The sequence below is a fragment of the Suricata suricatta genome, chromosome 5 (genome assembly GCF_006229205.1).
Source record: "Suricata suricatta isolate VVHF042 chromosome 5, meerkat_22Aug2017_6uvM2_HiC, whole genome shotgun sequence".
NCBI lineage: Eukaryota > Metazoa > Chordata > Mammalia > Carnivora > Herpestidae > Suricata > Suricata suricatta.
Genome location: NC_043704.1, coordinates 125,743,800 through 125,760,767, shown reverse-complemented (window position 1 = coordinate 125,760,767; position 16,968 = coordinate 125,743,800). Strand labels below are relative to the sequence as shown.

General features: G+C 43.9%; 1 long non-coding RNA gene and 1 pseudogene across 1 annotated transcript; one reads left to right on the top strand and one right to left on the bottom strand.

Moving 5' to 3' along the window:
• Positions 1-3,592: 3,592 nt before the first annotated feature.
• On the bottom strand, positions 3,593-4,382 carry LOC115292834 (annotated as a pseudogene).
• A 2,732-nt stretch (positions 4,383-7,114) lies between these two features.
• On the top strand, positions 7,115-16,256 carry LOC115292922. Its single transcript, XR_003909236.1, has 3 exons — positions 7,115-7,277; positions 14,557-14,694; positions 16,053-16,256. It is a non-coding gene; the product is annotated as an uncharacterized LOC115292922 (long non-coding RNA).
• The last annotated feature ends 712 nt before the right edge of the window (positions 16,257-16,968 follow it).

Sequence of the window (16,968 nt, the reverse complement as noted above, 5' to 3'; positions counted from 1 at the left end):
GTCAGAGGCTGGTCAGAGGCACTCCCAGGCCCTGGTCTCTGTTCTTGCTGGCGTCACACGCTGCCTCCTGGGCCTCTGCAGGCACTTTTTGGAACCTAACTGTAGGGCACTGCCTACATTCTTTCTAAATTACATTTTGTAATTTGGGGCCCATTATGCCTGCCTGTCAAGATCATTTTTTATCTTCTGTCATATAACCATTAGCTAATGGGGGACACTGTGGCCAACATCAGAAATTGTGGCTTTCCTCTATCATGATGTGCTTCCTAAGTCATCTCTGTGCCAATGAAGGGGAAATACTGTTATAACTTTTGTCAGATAATTCCAATAGTCACCAGCAATTATAGGGAAGGGTGTTAATTAGCATACTTCAGCACATGTTTCTCAGGGATCCCTTGGGTTCTGACATTCTGGGATCAGCATTCCAGAGAATGCCTGGGCTCTGCCCAAGGGCCGATGCTCACAAGATGGAAGAGAAGTAATTATTGGGTGGGGAAAACAAGGAGAGAAGGGAGCTAACATTGGTCACCAACCCTGGACTCAGCTCTTAGTATTGGGGTGCAGATGACAGAAAAACATTACAGGAGGGGGAGCCTGGAGAATGAGATTGCTATGGTTTGGGGGGAAAGTAGATGGATTTGGGGTATTTCTTTTCTATTCAAAGTGTCTCATCCTGCGGTTGTATCATTAAACTCTGCATGGAGAAATTCACTGTGGTAATGGCTTAATCTGCTGTTTCCTTTACATTTTAAGAAACACACTCTATCTCATCTGTGCAACTGCTTATTTGACATCAGTGTCTTCCATCACTAAAGCCACTTTTTGAGTCATCTGATAAAGAGTTTTCCAGAATGCCATGTTCACGCTTACCTAAGTTATTTGAGATATAGCCCCTTCAACATCTGTCTCTGGAAATGCTGTGGCTTGGGCTAACACTTTTAGTGTATTGCTTTTCAGAAAATCCTTAATTCATATGAATGTCATTGGAAGGCACCACAGAATGTGATGGTTTCTATTTATGGTGAATGTTAATCCATTGACCATATGGTAGTTTAAATTTCTGGTACAAATTCCTTTTGCATGGTGTTATAGCTCATTCCTGGGCTGCTATACTTGTGTAATTTACTAATGTGAAAAATGGACTTTGAAATGTAATAGTCCAGAGCTAATATGGAGAGCAGCAAGGGAATTTAGTGTGCTCAGAGAAGAGCTGTTTCCATGGAAACCATTTCCTTTGAGTGAAGTCCTGGGGTCCCTGAGCTGCAGGGTGGTTCTGTATCCAGGTGATACAACCTGGGTCCCAGGCTCAGCTCTGACATGAATCTCCAGGTTCCATGAGGAAGTCCCAAAATCTTTGGGACTTAACCTTCTCATCTGTGATTTGGAAAAGTCAGGTGAGTTTAGTGTTTACTAGAGTAGACTTTGGAATATTAGTGATCAGTAATCTACTTAATTCAAGTTCTAACTTTGGAATAATTTTAGATTCACAGAGAAGTTGTGAAGATAGTACAGAGAGTTCCCATATAATCTTTCCCCAGTTTTCTCTAATGTTAACCCATTACATAGCCAAAGCACATTTGCTAGAACTAAGAAATTAATGTAGGTGTAATTCTATGCACTAAGCTGCAAGCCTTATTTGGATTTCCCTAATTTTTTCATTAATAGCCTTTTCTGTTCCACGTATCCAATGCAGGCCACTACATTGCATTTAGTTGCCAAGTGTCCTTAAAATCCTCCAATCTGTGACCATTTCTCAGCTTATCATGACCTTGTGAGCTTTAAAGAATACTGGGCAGGTATATGTCTCAACTAGTAATAGTTTTAAAAAGAAAAACAGAATTGGAGGATTAGTCTAGGATCGGAAAAATGACACAAGGGTATGAATGAGGTCTCTGTTGCAAGTGACAGAAAACTCACCCTGAATTGTCCTCTCAAACAGGGAATTTATTGGCTCATGTAACTTAAAAAGGCCAAGGGCATATGTGGCTTCAGAATGACGTTCATATTCAATTTTACCTGTCTCTTGGCTTGGTTCTTCTCTCTTCTGAATATTCAAGTCATTCTCAGCTATGCACTCACCACATAGTTACAAGATGGCTTCTAGCAGCCCACATGGCTGTATCTTCCTGTGGGGGGCGGGGGCGGGTGTTCTCACCTCTGCTCCACGTTCACAACTAAGCTCTCAATGGCTCTGATTCTACTATCTGCCCATCCTTGAACCGGTGGGAAAAGATAATTTTCTGCTTCTGATGTGAGGATGTGTTGCCCAGAGTTTGTGGCCACCATATTGTGACCATGAAGGGAGCAGGCTGACATCTGAGGAGGACACAAGAACCAAGATGGATAAGAACCTGGGCTCTGGGTGATGTCATTTAGTTGTGGAACTAATCAGCCGTGGATCTGGGTTGGTTATTGAAATAATCAACTCCCTTGCTGCTTAAGCTTCTGTTAGTTGAGTTTCATTTTACTTGCAACCCAAAGCATCCCACATGATCCAATGATATTACAGGTTTCCTTGTTGGATAGGGGACATTACCTGGATACAGATTTGCTAATTGGGCTTCTTTATTTGACAGCACAATACAAACTGGACCCAACATTTTCTGGCTCATAGTTTTCATTAGAATTATTGTTGAAAACCCCAGCTTCATCTAGGCTTTTTGGCAAAAACAGAAGTTCACATAATCATCAGTTCACATAATATAGAACATTTGAGTAATAGCTCCAATGTTTCTGGTTGCTTCTTCCCATGAAGGCTGGAAGCAAACCATGGGGACAGGGAAGGGAGGGGTTAGGAGGGAGTCTGCAGGTGCACCTCACTCGGAGCATATCCAGTAGAGCGAGGCTTCGGCTCATCCAGTGGGCACAGTCTGGAGTTGGTCAGAAAGGGACGCCTTGCCCAGAAAACACTTTCTCATGACAAATATTTGGGCACCTGGGCTGAGATGATCTTGTCTAAGGCCTTTTCAGCCCAGGCTAGCACTGTGTGATGTAATGGTGTGGAGAACACATGCCCACAGCAGGGGGCCCTTTCTCTCGGTGTAAGAACCCCTGAAGTACCGAGTGCCTTAATAATAAAAGATTTTTATTTTGCTTTTTTAAATGTTTATTTATATTTGAGTGAGACAGAGTGTGAGTAGGGGAGGGGCAGAGAGATGGAGACAGAATCCAAAGGAGGCGCCAGTCTCTGAGCTGTCAGCACAAAACCTGACGAGGGGCTCGAACTCACAAGTCATGAGGTCATGATCTGAGCCGAAATTGGACATTCAACCAACTAAGCCACCCAAACGCCCCAATAAAGGGTTTTTAATAAAGATTTTTATAAAAGGATAAAACGTTTTTCTTAAATAAAAGGATAAAAGTGATTTTTAAAAAGGTTTTTAAAAAATCACTGAAATTAAAAAAAAAAAGTGTGATTATTACTGAAAACAGCAGCCCGTGGTTTCCCATTGAAGAGTAATGTTTTCAAGGGCTAAAGGAATGATAATTTGGGAATGCATTGGCTTCTCCCACATTATGCCCTATATACTCACTTTTTTTTGAAAGAGGACTTTTAATTACTTTTATGTACAGAAAACTCAACAGCATCCACTTAGCCCAGTTTGGTGGCTTGTTCTTTAGCTGCTGCCTTTCCCTTTGGCAATGTGAGCACCGACTTTGGACCCAGGGCATTGCCTTCCCAGTGATGATGGATCTCATCATGTCTGTCATTATCATTGGTCCTGATAGCTTCTACCAGCTCAGCCAGAGATCCTTTGTCTTTCAAGTTAACCTTGTGAAGGTGACAGGTCTTCCTGTGGACCAGACGCCCCATCCTGGCCTTCCCCTTGATGATGCAGTAGGGAACCCCATCTTACAACACAGGGCAGCCAGGAAGACAACCCCAGCTCAACGGGATCCACAGCATGTGCAGTCACTACCAGCTGAGCCTTCTTGCTGTCCGCTAAGGTGGTAACAGTATTAACCCCAGCTTGAAGGACAGGTGGCCTCTTAATGGGGACATCCCCTTTGCCAGCAGCTTTCTTCTCAGCCTGGGCCAATGATCTCTGCTTCTCTTGCTTTGTCTCTGGTTGGTACTTGTGGGCCAGCTTAAGCAGTGGGGTAGCTGTTTGGCGATCTAAGGTCTGGGCAGACTGGTTAATTGTGGGACGCACTTTCACACATTTATAGGGAATAGCCCTTTGCCTCTGCAGTCCAGTGTAATGGGGCCATTTGACAAGGTGGGTGAAGTCCCTTTTGGGCTGGATGTCCTGTCCGATGCCAAAATTCTTGGGCTTTTTTTAAAAAAAGATTGACACCTTCTTGGCCTCTTGCTTCTTCACCACAGCAGGGGCCGGGGCCACCCTCTTCCCCTTACCTGCTTTTCCTTTTGGCATCTTCGATGGCTGGAAGAGAGAGCTACACTTACTTCTCTTAAGAAATATAAGATGTGTATGAGAGGTTTTGCTTGTCCCTCTAGCTTTTTAAAATGAGAACAGTTTGGGGGTGCCTGGGTGGCTAGGTTGGTTAAGTGTTCAACTCTTGGTTTTGTCACAGGTCATGGTCTTGCTGTTCATGGTATCAAGCCCCACATTGGGCTATATGCTGACAGTGTGGAGTGCATGCGTGTGCACTCTCTCTCTCAAAATAAATAAAAATAGATGAAAAATAAAAAATTTAAAAATATGGGGTACTGGATGGCTTAGTCAGTTAAGCGTCTGACTTCAGCTCAGGTCATGATCTCACAGTTCTTGGGTTTGAGGCCTGCATCGGGTTCTGTGCTGACAACTCTCTCCCTCTCTCTTTGCCCCTCCCCTGCTCACACTCTGCATCTCTCTGTCTCTCAAAAATGAATAAATGTTAAAACTTAAAAAAAATGAAAACAGTTTCTACTCTTTCCTTCCTTTCCTCCCACACACACTTTCTCACGAGCAGATACATACTTACGTGAATACTCTCAGATGTCGTGTGGACCCACATACTTTGGGCATGTACATAAAGCCATTTATAGGGGTTTAATCCATGAATCATAAGCAGAAGATTCTCATTAGGAATGAGCACTGGCCTCTTTAAACTTGTATAGTGCTTATAGTATTTGAAGATGGAAAACTCTCAACATTTTATAGGAGGCTCATAGATTCACAGTGGACTCTGCATTTTAATATTAAAAACTCAGAAATGGTAGTAAGTCCAAGAGGCAATAATAATCTGATATGATAACAGTGCTGTATTCAGGGCTTGGCATAGAGTAAGTTGTCAAAACCTTTTACTAAGAAAAAAAAATGACACACTCTCTCTCATTTTTAGTGACTGCATAAGAGAAATAGAGCTTTTTAGGATAAAAAGTGACAAAGCAGAGCTTTCAGGAAAATCACTGACTTCAGAAAAATAGCAGGTACTCCCATATTGTTAAGCACTGAAGCGATTGTTAAACTCCTCTGTAAACTTCAACAGGGCTGTGGAGAGCCTCATGCAGATTGGTTATTTTTCAGTGAATGAAATTTCTTTTTTAGTGTCAAACTGGCTCTGTTTTGGGAGCCCATTTTTCAGGGACTGTAGCTGTTCTCAGCAGCCCACACAAAGCCCTCAAGGGCCTGGGCACTCACTCCACTGCTGAGGCATCCACTTTCTCCTCTTTTCTCCTCTTGCTCTCCAATTAGTGTGACTGAAACCCTATCTTTATGTGGGTCAGGGCTTCCTTTTTCCTTAAAACATCTTTTTTTCACTTTAAAAACAAATAAAACCACTCTTTTTCAGAAATTCTTTGCACTTCTTTATTTCCTGTTGGCTTATTCAGAGGCATTTTTTGCAAATGAACTTTCAAGATGATTTCTTGAAACCGTTATAAAGTTATGCAACTCGGCTGATTTAAAACTATCTTTGCTAAATTCTTAACTGTTGAGTCTCTCTTTTCAGAGCATAGGCTCCTTAACTAATGATGGTCATAACAGCAAAACTCAAATGGATTTTGCCCTGTATGGATCTTGGTTTTTCAGAACATCGATCCATTACGCCTATTCCCCCTCTCTACTCATCCCTGCACCCCGAGTCTAATCCCAGATTTAATAATCTTCTGTTCTGTAACGATTGTTTTTAACTCCTGTTTTAATCCTGCTCATTCATACTGTTTCGCTGAAACCTACCTGTGGATTCTGAGGGTCTACTGTGGGCTTGTTTGGGGGCTCCTGGGATGTGCTATCAAGAAAAGAATCTTGTACTGGATGTGGGGACCAGTGGCTGATTCTGCCTTGGTTTCCCCATCTGCAAAGCAAGGAGTCTGTAGTGGATGTCTATGGTTCCCAGGCCCTGATCTGCCCAATGTCTGATGCCAGCCATTCTGTTTCTAAATACCTCAGACAAGAAAATTCTAGAGTCCATGGTTCTTTAATTTTTCAGCCCAGTAACAAAAAATTCCTTCCTTCCATAATAGAAATCTTTTCCCATTCAGTCAAGGCCTGCCGCTGCAGCTGCACGGTTAGGTGGCATTTGCACACCGATCAATGTAGGAGGCTCTCCTTGTCTTCTTCATAAATGTGGACTACCACAATTACTCATTTGTTTCCAGAATAAAGATTACAGGTACAGTGGCATGGTGTGAGGAAGATGGGCTGGGGCCGGGCAGAAAGCTCCTCTGTTTCTAGGAGATCTGGCTCTCAGAATTTCATTTCCCCATCTGTGAGGTGGGGATCTGGCTTTCCTGGCCACAGAGCTGTTTTGGGGATACATCCAAATAAATCCCCACAGAGGGTGGCTATCCTCAAGGTATGGGATTATGCTGGAGAAAAGACCGGGATCTGGCTGTGCACCGAGCCCCCTCAGGAGCGGCTTTCACCCCACGGAATCCTTGGTGGAATGCGGTGGGTTATAAACAAATGGAAAGAAAAAAGTGGAAATAGAGCCCCCCAGAGAATCTGGCTTCCTGGGACTCAGCCGGGTACCGCAAAGGGAGCCATGTATTTGAAACACTGCGGCTTCCTCCTGTGCCTTCCTCGATTCCAACGGCTTAAAAACAAACAAAAAAACTTTCCCGAACTTTCCCATTCCTCCGTGGCCTGGCTGCAAACGCTGAAATTCCATCCCCGTGTTTGTTGTCACCCGCGGGCCCGTTTCCATGGTTACCCAGATTCCAGGCGCTGGCCCAGGGCCCACCACAACCCATCCCTCAAAGTCTCCTTGGCGGAGGAGAAACATTCCTCCTCCCTGCCCCCTGCGTCCCTCCGCAGCCCTGTCGCAGCCCCTATCCTGTGTGATGTGCGTGTCCCTGCGTTCTAGGTGGTTCTTTCAGCAACAGTTTGGGGGTAAGCACAACATTAACAATTTACTCCGTTTCTTTTTCTTCATTTAGGCTGAGGAATTACTTTCTTGTCCCAAACATTGCACCCTTGGCAAACACTCCAGATGGTTCTCATTAAAATTCCAGTTCCTTTTTTTGCAATTCCTTTTTTCCCCATTCTCCTCACACTGTTATGTCAAAAATAAACACCAGGATGAGGACTGAATGGGGGGTCTTGAGTACAGCAGCTCAAATGAATGGAATCTTTTCAGAGCCCCCTGGTCCCCTTCTACAAACGGCCACTTCACCTTTCATAGGGCTTCATAAGTATGCACTTGTGTGTGTATGTGTGTATGTGTGTGGGGGGGGTGGGGTATTGGATATTAAAGGTGCCCTTGGTCATGAGCTCTGCAGGCCCCTAGAGAGCCAGCTAGGTCCCTGCTCGCCACCAGGTCCTGGCCCTGACTGTGCCTGCAGAGGGACTGGGTAGGGGCCTGCTGGCCATCCCAGTCATGCCCACGGAGGCCTCTGAACATTACTCAGGACACTGGCTTCAGAAGTGAGGCACACTTGCTCTAAGAAGTCATGGGGAAGGACTGCCGATGCTGTTTGCTGTTTTAGCAGCTGGGCAAGGCACAGGCTTTGCCCCCACCTCAAAAAAATCTGCTTGCACAGAAAACGTGTGTATGGGTCCAAGGATGTATGTTTGATGCATTTTTATTTCCAACTTTATATGATAAAAAAGTTTTAAAATGGAAAAGTTGAAAGAAGAGTGCAGTGAATACCCATATTGCTTCACTTAGATTCAATGCATTACATTCTGTGATATTTGCTTTCTCTCTTTCTAGATAAATAGATGATAGGTGGATAGCAGACAGATCAATCAATCTCTATATATCTTTTGCTTAGGCATTTGAGAGTTGGAAGTTTGCCCCTACAGCATTGTATAACCTCTTAATTTGCGTATTAATATATAAGAGGTCATACTATATGACATTCTAATAGAATACATTCCTACTGTAAGTATTCAGACATTGAACTAGTATAGATAGAAGGCACAAATCCTACCCAAGCCCCTCCTCCATCCTCCTCCCTCACACCACAGGGTAGCTTGGTTGGTGTCCTTCCTGACCTTTGGCTGTGTTTATGCAGATATATGCATGTTTAAATAGAAACACATTCTGTTATATGTATTTTTAAACATAAATGAGATCATACTATTCGTGCTGTTTTGCCATTTATTTTTCACTTGGAAATATGTCTGGGATCTTTCCATATTAGTGCTTGGAGCTCAGCCTCATTCTTTAACTGCTGCAGAGCGTTCCAAAGAATGGCTATACAATAATTTTCTTAACTGTTCCTCTTGATGGACAATCCAGCTAGTTGTTACTGTCTTTCCATTACTCACAATGATGCAGTTAATATCTGTGGAAAATGTGTTTTTGAGGACACTTAACAGTATTTCTCTACAGCCCATGCCTAGAGGTTTGATGCCCTAGCTGTGTTTCTTATGATGCATACTTTATATTTGGGTAGCTTCTGCCAAACTGCTCTTTAATTTTTATATATATATTTTTTTAATTTTTTAATGTCTTTTATTTATTTTTGAGAGACAGAGAGAGACAGCATGAGCAGGGGAGGGTCAGAGAGAGAGGGAGACACAGAAACTGAAGCAGCCTCCAGGCTCTGAGCTAGCTGTCAGCACAGAGCCCGATGCGGGGTTTGAACCCATGAACCGTGAAATCATGACCTGAGCCGAAGCCAGCTGCTTAACCGACTGAGCCACCCAGGCGCCCCAAACTGCTCTTTAAAATGGTTGCAACGACATACACAAGCTCTAAAATAGAGCCTATTTCCTCTTACCCTCTTACACTGAATTTTATCTTTGTTTTTTCTTTTGTTTTGTTTTGTTTTATTTTTGAGAGAGAGACAGAGTGTGAGTGGAGGAGGGGCAGAAAAAGAGGGTGACACATCCAAATCAGGATCCAGACTATGATCCGTCAGCACAGAGCCCCATGCCGGGCTTGACGCATGAACGGCAAGATCATGACCTGAATTGAAGTTGGACGCCTAACCAACTGAGCCACCCAGGCACCCCTATCCACCTTTGTAATTATTTGCATTCTGATCAATGAGAAATCATTTCACTGTGGGTTTAGTTTGCATTTCTTTGATTTTTAATAAAGCTGACCATTGTGTCAGAGTTCAGCTGTAGATGACAGTAGACACTCTGCTTAGTTTATGTAGGAAAATCAGTAGAAAGAGAATAGGGGAGCTGCTTGATTTAAAATATGGAATCGGGTGCTTACAATTTGTGAGATCAGATGAAAAAATAGGACTGACTCCCAGAAATCCAGCTCAGGACCCACCTGCCAGAGGAGCCTCTTCTGCCATGGCCAGGAAACTGGGGATTCAGGAGGCTGTGCCTCAACTGCCGACTTGATAATCTAGAAGCCTGGAGGCCTCAGACATACCTGGTGTCCAGGACCTCGCTGCCTCAGCTGCACTGTGGATACCTTACACCCTGTCCGCAGCACCTATGGAGTTGGAGACTACATTTAGACAGTGAGAGTGCTGTTTTGTTGATGCAGGGAAAAAAAACAAAACAAAACAAAGCAAACCAAACAAAAAATAAGCACCTCCCTTAACCCTGCGTGTCGCAGGAGGCAGTCCATCTCTTGAGGGTACTTCTGCCCTGGGAAAGGCTGGTTACATACAGAAGCTCAGTTCTAAGGGAGCCTCGGAATTGTAGGCATTAGCTTTTTAGGCTCCAGCATGCAGCAGGCTACAAGGTAGTAGGCATGGAGTTGAATGAATCAATCTGAAATATCAGCCATAAACCTATCTTCATGTTTTATATCTTTTTGTGTGTGTGAATTGCCTGTTTATACCGATTGCCCATTTTTCATCTTTTTCTTATTAACTTCTAGAAGCTTTGTAGGTTATCTGGAAAAGAATCTTTTGTCTGTTACGTATGTTACAACCAGCTTCTACTCTTTTGCCTCTTTTGTTATGTAGAAATCTTGAGCTTCTCTGTTTTTGTACTTTATGGTTCTTTGGTTTTTACTTTGAAAGCCTTCCCTACCTGAAGATTCCTAACACATTCAACTACATTTCCTCCTCACATCTTTAAATTTTTTTAGGTTTAATTCTTTAAACCCTCTTGAATACGTGGCTTGAGGTAGCGCTCTCTCTTAGTTTTGTTTTTGTTGACCCAGATTATCCCAGCATAATTTGTTGAGTAAATTTATTTGATCATACTTGAAATTTGGAGGTTTGTAAAATATCAAATGAGCTTTTAGATTTTTCTGATGCAGAACGAGGCAGGGTAAAACTTTAAAAAAATTAACTTGTTATCACTTCACGTTTTAGTCCTCTTTAAAAATAGGGGTTGGCATTTCCTAAAGCACAGATGTGACAAGATCATTCCTCTAGTCAAAAACCTTGATTGTGTCTCCTTTTCCTCAAGACTAAGGTCTAATCTCTGTTAAGAGGTGATCTGTTCAGTAACCCCCATGGGCCTTTCCAGTATGATTTCCCTGCTTCTTCCCTAGAAGGGAGGTCATATGATTTAATTTGGCTGACAAAAACAGAAAACATGTGTAGATAGATTTGTCAGCACTTCCTTTGTGACATTGTAATACTTTCTTTATGATGCTTCTCTTACCTACTGGTATTTCTCAGTGTGATCACCATTGGTATCACAATTCCTTACTGCATTATATTTAACAGCCCTGGCCAACATACTACTCAATGCATTAGTGTTCTCTGACACCTACTTCCCCATCATCCCAGTCATTGTGACGGCCAAGAAAACCTCCCACCTGTTTCCAAACATACCAGCTCTACTCTCAGTGAGAAGGAAGGAAAAGAGGGAGGGAAACACTGGGATTGAAACAGAAATGACAGGATATCATTACCATAAGGCCCTTTGCCAACTCTGCCTCCCATCTCTAGCTGTCTAAATCTGGCCTTTCAAAGGCTGTCCTTTCCAAAGCTTTCCTAAGTCCCCATAGCTGTAGATTTCTCCTTTTCCTTTTTTAAAAATATAATCCCTACCTAATGGGGGAGCTCAAACCCCAAGATCAAGAGTTGAATGCTTTACTGACTGAGTCAGCCAAGGGCCCTGATTATTCCTCTTTTGATTCCCCTCTTCCAAGGTATTTTTTTCTACATCTATTTATCCATCCACCCACCCACCCATCCATCCATCCATCCACTTGTCCATCTATCTAGTAAGTATTTAGTGAGCACTTAGAGTGCACCAGGCACACTGACCACTTTCTTCTTAGATTACCGCCCTTGGCATAAGTGTTTTATCTGGTTTAATATGTTGTAATCTCAGGTAGACTCCCACATCGGATCCAGCTTGGCATCTCCCAGAGTGCTTTGCACAGAGCTGGCACTCCTGAGGAATGTCAGCAGAATGAAAGTTACTGAATGCTGATGCAAGTTTTAACACATACCCCAGATATGTATTCAAAATCAGTGAGAATATTTTTTTAAATAATGCTATCTGATTTTCACAATATCTACATTATTGTTTTTTTAAGATTACCCATAATCTCACCACTTTTTCAGGAGATAATGTAAGATATGACAATTTCCTTCTTGGTCAGTCTGACCTTGTCCTTAGACACAGTGACTGCCAATAATTGGCTGCCTTTCCTTCCAGACTTTTAAAAACATGTTTATGCAAATTCACATACAGATATGTCCACATGCACATGTATTATATTTAAATTAACATTAAGGGGTTGCATGAAACATGAGTTTGAGTTCAATTAAAAATTTACAGAGTAAATAAATTATGAGATCTAACTTAACTATATAGTTTTATAACTACACAACAGTTTTGAGTGCACTGTACTTATTTTACTCCTGACCCCTGTGATGTAGGCTTAGAGAGGCTGACACACAGTAAGTGATGGAGCTAGAACCTGAATCTAGATTTTCTACCTCCTTAGTGACTGCTATTCCTACCATGGAAAATTTTTAATTCCTGAGGACTATTTTGGGAATGATTATTTACACAATAAAATTATTCTTTGCTTAACTTCAGAATATCAATGTAGAGGAGCACTTGGGTGGTTCAGTTGGTAGAGCATCCAGCTTCGGCTCAGGTCATGATCTCATGGTTCATGGGTTCAGGCCCCGCATCAGGCTCTCTGCTGACAGCTCAGAGCCTGGAGCCTGCTTCAGATTCTGTGTCTCCCTGTCTCTCTTCCCCTCCTCCATCTCTCTGTCTCTCAATAATAAATAAATGTAAAAAAAATTTTTAAGTATATCAATGTAGAATTCCTTTGAAATGCTTAAGTATTTTATTATATTGAAAACCAACAATAGCTAATATTTTACAACTGCTTACTATAGGCCAGAAATGGTTCTGAGTGCTTTACTTGTGTTGGCTCATTTGGTACCTCAATAAGCCTATCATGGGAGCAGTATTGTCAACCCTATTTCCAATCCAAAAACAGGTTCAGGAAGGTAAATGACTTGCTTGGGAACGGGTAGCTGGTACATGCTATGCCGGGTTCCAAACCTAGATTTTTCTGCCTCCAAAGCCTGTACTCTAAGCTGTTATATTTTGCAGCGGCCAGTATGTGGTTTACTTACAAGTCATATCAAATAAGTAGCTTGTGTAAAATACACAAGGTGCAAGCTTAATATGTGTTCTACTCTAATGGTATTTGCAGCATGAAAGAAGTCTACTGTAGAGGACGATGTTTAGATAAGTGCTTAAGTAAGAGCCAAACAGCAAGAAAGAGAGGAATAGAAACATGCACAGAGGAGTCTTGCCTTCTTGGTTGACTGAGAGGGAGCGGAGAACGGGTGAGAGAGGCAGGTAGCAGTCCATGGGCTCTGCAACCCAGCCTGGGGTCATTTTTCTTGTATACAGCTGGAGCCACTGCTCCCTGTCCTCCTGGGCTGAGAATTCAGACTCATGAGCACCTCAGCTCCCAGACGGCAGCCTTGGGGGAGCAGGAGTCCTAAGCGGAGGGGGAGGGGTAGCTCTCACCATCTACAGAGCCCTGAAAGCTGAGAGCCAGAGAAACTGGAAGGAGAGCAGAAGGGAACACAAGAGCCAGGAGGATGAGGCTGGAGAGAAGGGCCTCCCCACGACATCCCACGTCCCCATGTGTCTGGGATGAGCTGGGGGAGGCCATCTGGGGTCCTAGCTGATGTCAGGAGTAGGGCGTCCCCCCTGCAGAGAGGCAGGGATGCTGCCTCCTCTCTCTTCCTCAAGAAGTCCCTCATAGTTAGACCATGTGCCAATGAGAGTGAGTACCAGTCTGTGTGCTTGGTGGTGGGGGCAGGCAGACTGCTTGAGACTGAGAGGACAGGGCAGGAAGCATGGGCAGAGATGCCAGGAGAGTGGAAGGGAGATCATGGCGTGGGTGGAGGAAAACCCCCTTTGCCCTTGGGTGGTGGCCCCAGGATAAAGGGGATCTGAGTCACCAGGGAAGGCATGGAGTAACTGGGATGGGTTTATACATCAACCACCCTCACTTCCTTTGGAGTCACTTGGTTGTTTTCAGATTCTCCACCCTTTGCCAGCTCCTGCCTCTCCTTATCATATCCAGTGTGTGTTGTGTGTGTATATGTGTATACGTGTGCAACTGGCTCTAGGTCAGAATAAAATTAGCTAAAAAACAGGAAATTGTGCCTAATTTTTGACCTATAAAAACAGCTTTTTCTTTCTTTCTTTCTTTTTTTTTTAATTTATTTGTTTGAGAGGGGGTGAAGGGACAGAGAGAGAGAGAATCCCAGGCAGGCTCTGTGCTGTCAGCACCGAGCCCAACATGGGGCTCCATCTTAGAAACTTTGAGATCATGATCTGAGCCCAAATCAAGAGTTGGCTCCTTAACCACCTAGCCACCTAAGTGGCCCAAACAGCTTTTTAGTATGGTTCAACACGATAAGGTAAATTGAAATAAAAACCCAGGCAGAAACCCTTCAGGATCATGTGTTGACCATTGTTCTCAGCTCTGTAATTGTGCTCTCGTGTCTTATTTTAGTCAGGGGCTCTATTCTGAGACAGCAGCACTGCTATACCTAGGGCAATGGAGTGTAAGTTCATATAGTAGTTGGCTAAAAGCCAGATGAGATTTAGGCACAGACATGTCCTGGGATTGGGTGATAACCTTGCTTCAAGTTCTCTCAACAAAGCCTTTCTTTTTGTACTTTTAGTGCTTCTCTAGCCACCCCCTTACCCCATGGGTAGGATGGGCTAGCTTTTGGGTGGCAACAATGACAGAGGACTTAGTCAAGCTCAGGAAACAATTTCAGCAATGGGTCTACAGGTTTTCATGAGGAACAGGACCAGCTTTCAGGATGCCTGGAGGTCTGCCCAGCTCTTCTCCCATGGCTTCTCCTGGACGAGCCTACTTTTCTGATAGTCCAAAGGCACATAGTTGGTGTCTTGAATTCTCATTTACAAGGTAAGGGCATTTGCTGGGTCCATTGGTCACTGTCCAACATGGAACCCCTATTGATGGCTGCCATAGTTTTAAGGACCATCTATGTAAATTGAGGCCCCTTTTTCAACATTTGTTAAGAATCTCAAGAAAACCCCAGCAGGCTCTTCTGAGTGTGAGCCCTGTGTTGCCATGCAGTTTGCATGTCCATGACGTGGGTCCTGGTTGTCCCCAGTGCAGAGGCCAGGCCCACAAGATGTGAAGTCTTCTCAGGAGACCATCCAGTTGTCTTCCCATGCCAGCCACATCCCCTCCTTCCACTACTTTCTATAGGAGCTCACTGACAGGGTGTAGCATGGCAAGGAACTGGAGAACGGATTTTTTTTAATGTTTTTTATTTATTTTTGAGAGACAGAGACAGCGCGAGCAGGGGAGGGTCAGAGAGAGAGGGAGACACAGAATCTGAAGCAGGCTCCAGGCTCTGAGCTAGCTGTCAGCACAGAGCCTGACGCGGGGCTTGAACCCACGAACAGTGAGATCATCACCTGAGCCAAAGATGGACCCTTAACCGACTGAGCCACCCAGGCGCCCCTGGAGAACAGATTTAACTGTGCATAATACAAGGCCAAATCAGGACAGGCACCTATGGAAAGGAGTCTTTCTAGAAACTAATGTATCATTCTAGAATGATGCCTAAATTCTCCAAATAATTTAACACAGAGAGCTGGGAAATAGCTTAATGAAAGTCCCCAGGCCTGACTATGAATAGGGGTTGGGGCTGCAGGCTGGCACAATTCCTGATTCTGGCTACCTGTTTCTGTAATCAAAGTTCTGAACTGCCCTCACCTTCCAGGTGCCCTCATTTGGCTCCCCGCAAAGCACAAGTGAGGAGCCCACTAAGTGAGCTGCCTGGTTCCAGGGTGGCTGCCCGGAATCCTGGGGATTCACACAAACCTCTACCCAGCATGTTGGGCAACCAAGACCTGCAGAACCACTTCCAAGTAAAACACCACATGTATGCAGCGTCTTCAGCCTAGTTTACCAAGACCTGCCTGCGATTCAGACTTTCTCAAAAGAATTGCGCGCCCCCTGCTGGGCAAATGGCATTGACTATAGCTGTCCACTGTGGTCGCCCCAAATCTGAAAATACACCTTTAGGGAATTAACCTCGTATAAAAACCAGAAACAACAGTATGAATCATAGTGATAAAGTTGTGAGGTATAGGAATTATACATGGGCATGGAAATACGTTGAATTTTTAAATGTTTCATAACTCCTGGGTCCCTCACAATTTTTTTTTTAGTTCTTTATCTCAATTATAGAAACAAGGTAAACATTTTGAAGTTCTAAGTGTTCCAATAGGATTTCCTGCCCATTTCAGAGAGGAGTGGTCACAGAAGACTTCACAGGAGAGGCCACATGGTCCAGGGAGAGGACATGCGTTTGGAGACCAGCCAGCCTAGGTTGCAACCCATTTACTACTTGAGTGGCTTCAACTTGGGACAAGTTGTTCAATTTTGAGTTGCTGTCTCATGATCATAAGGATAATAATATTCACCTTCAAAAGTGGATGTGAGGGCTAGAGATCCTGTGCCTGAAGTACTCAGATGTGCTCAGTTTTACTGTGGCTGTTGTTGGTTGTTACTCTGTTGTTAAGAAGTGGGCCTAAGTGGGCTCCCAAGGATGGGCAGCTCCTGGACACAGATATTACCTTCCCAGGAGGGTGAGGCTGCATCTGGAGCCCTGTGTCTGGTTCAGAGAATTCACCCCTGGGTCATGACGGCAGTGCTCACACTGTGCACTCTAGTCGCTCTTGAACCTCACAACCGTGAGGAGGGTGCTGGCTTCTCACTGAGCCCATCTGGGCAGCTCTCCCTCTAAGAGATTACCTTGGGCCCTCTAGTACCATCTCCACCTGGCCAACTCAAGCCACTGTCACCTCACTCTTGAGCCAATGCAAAGCTCTTCTGTCATTCCACCTGTTCTTACCCGCTCAAATCCCAGAGTAACTTCTCTTTTTTTCTTTTAAAATTTGTATTTAAATTCTAGTTAATTAACGTGTAGTGCAATATCAGTTTCAGGAGTAGAATTCAGTGACCCATCACTTTCATACAGTACCCAGTGCTCATAACATGTGTCCTCCCAAGCACACATCACCCATCTAGCCCACCCCCCACCACCTCCCTCCGTCATCTCTCTGTTCTATGTCTTTAAGAGTCTCTTGTGCTTTGTTTCCTTCTCTCTTCTCCCCTGCCCCGTGTTCATAGTTTGTTTCTTAAATTCCACAGATGAGTGAA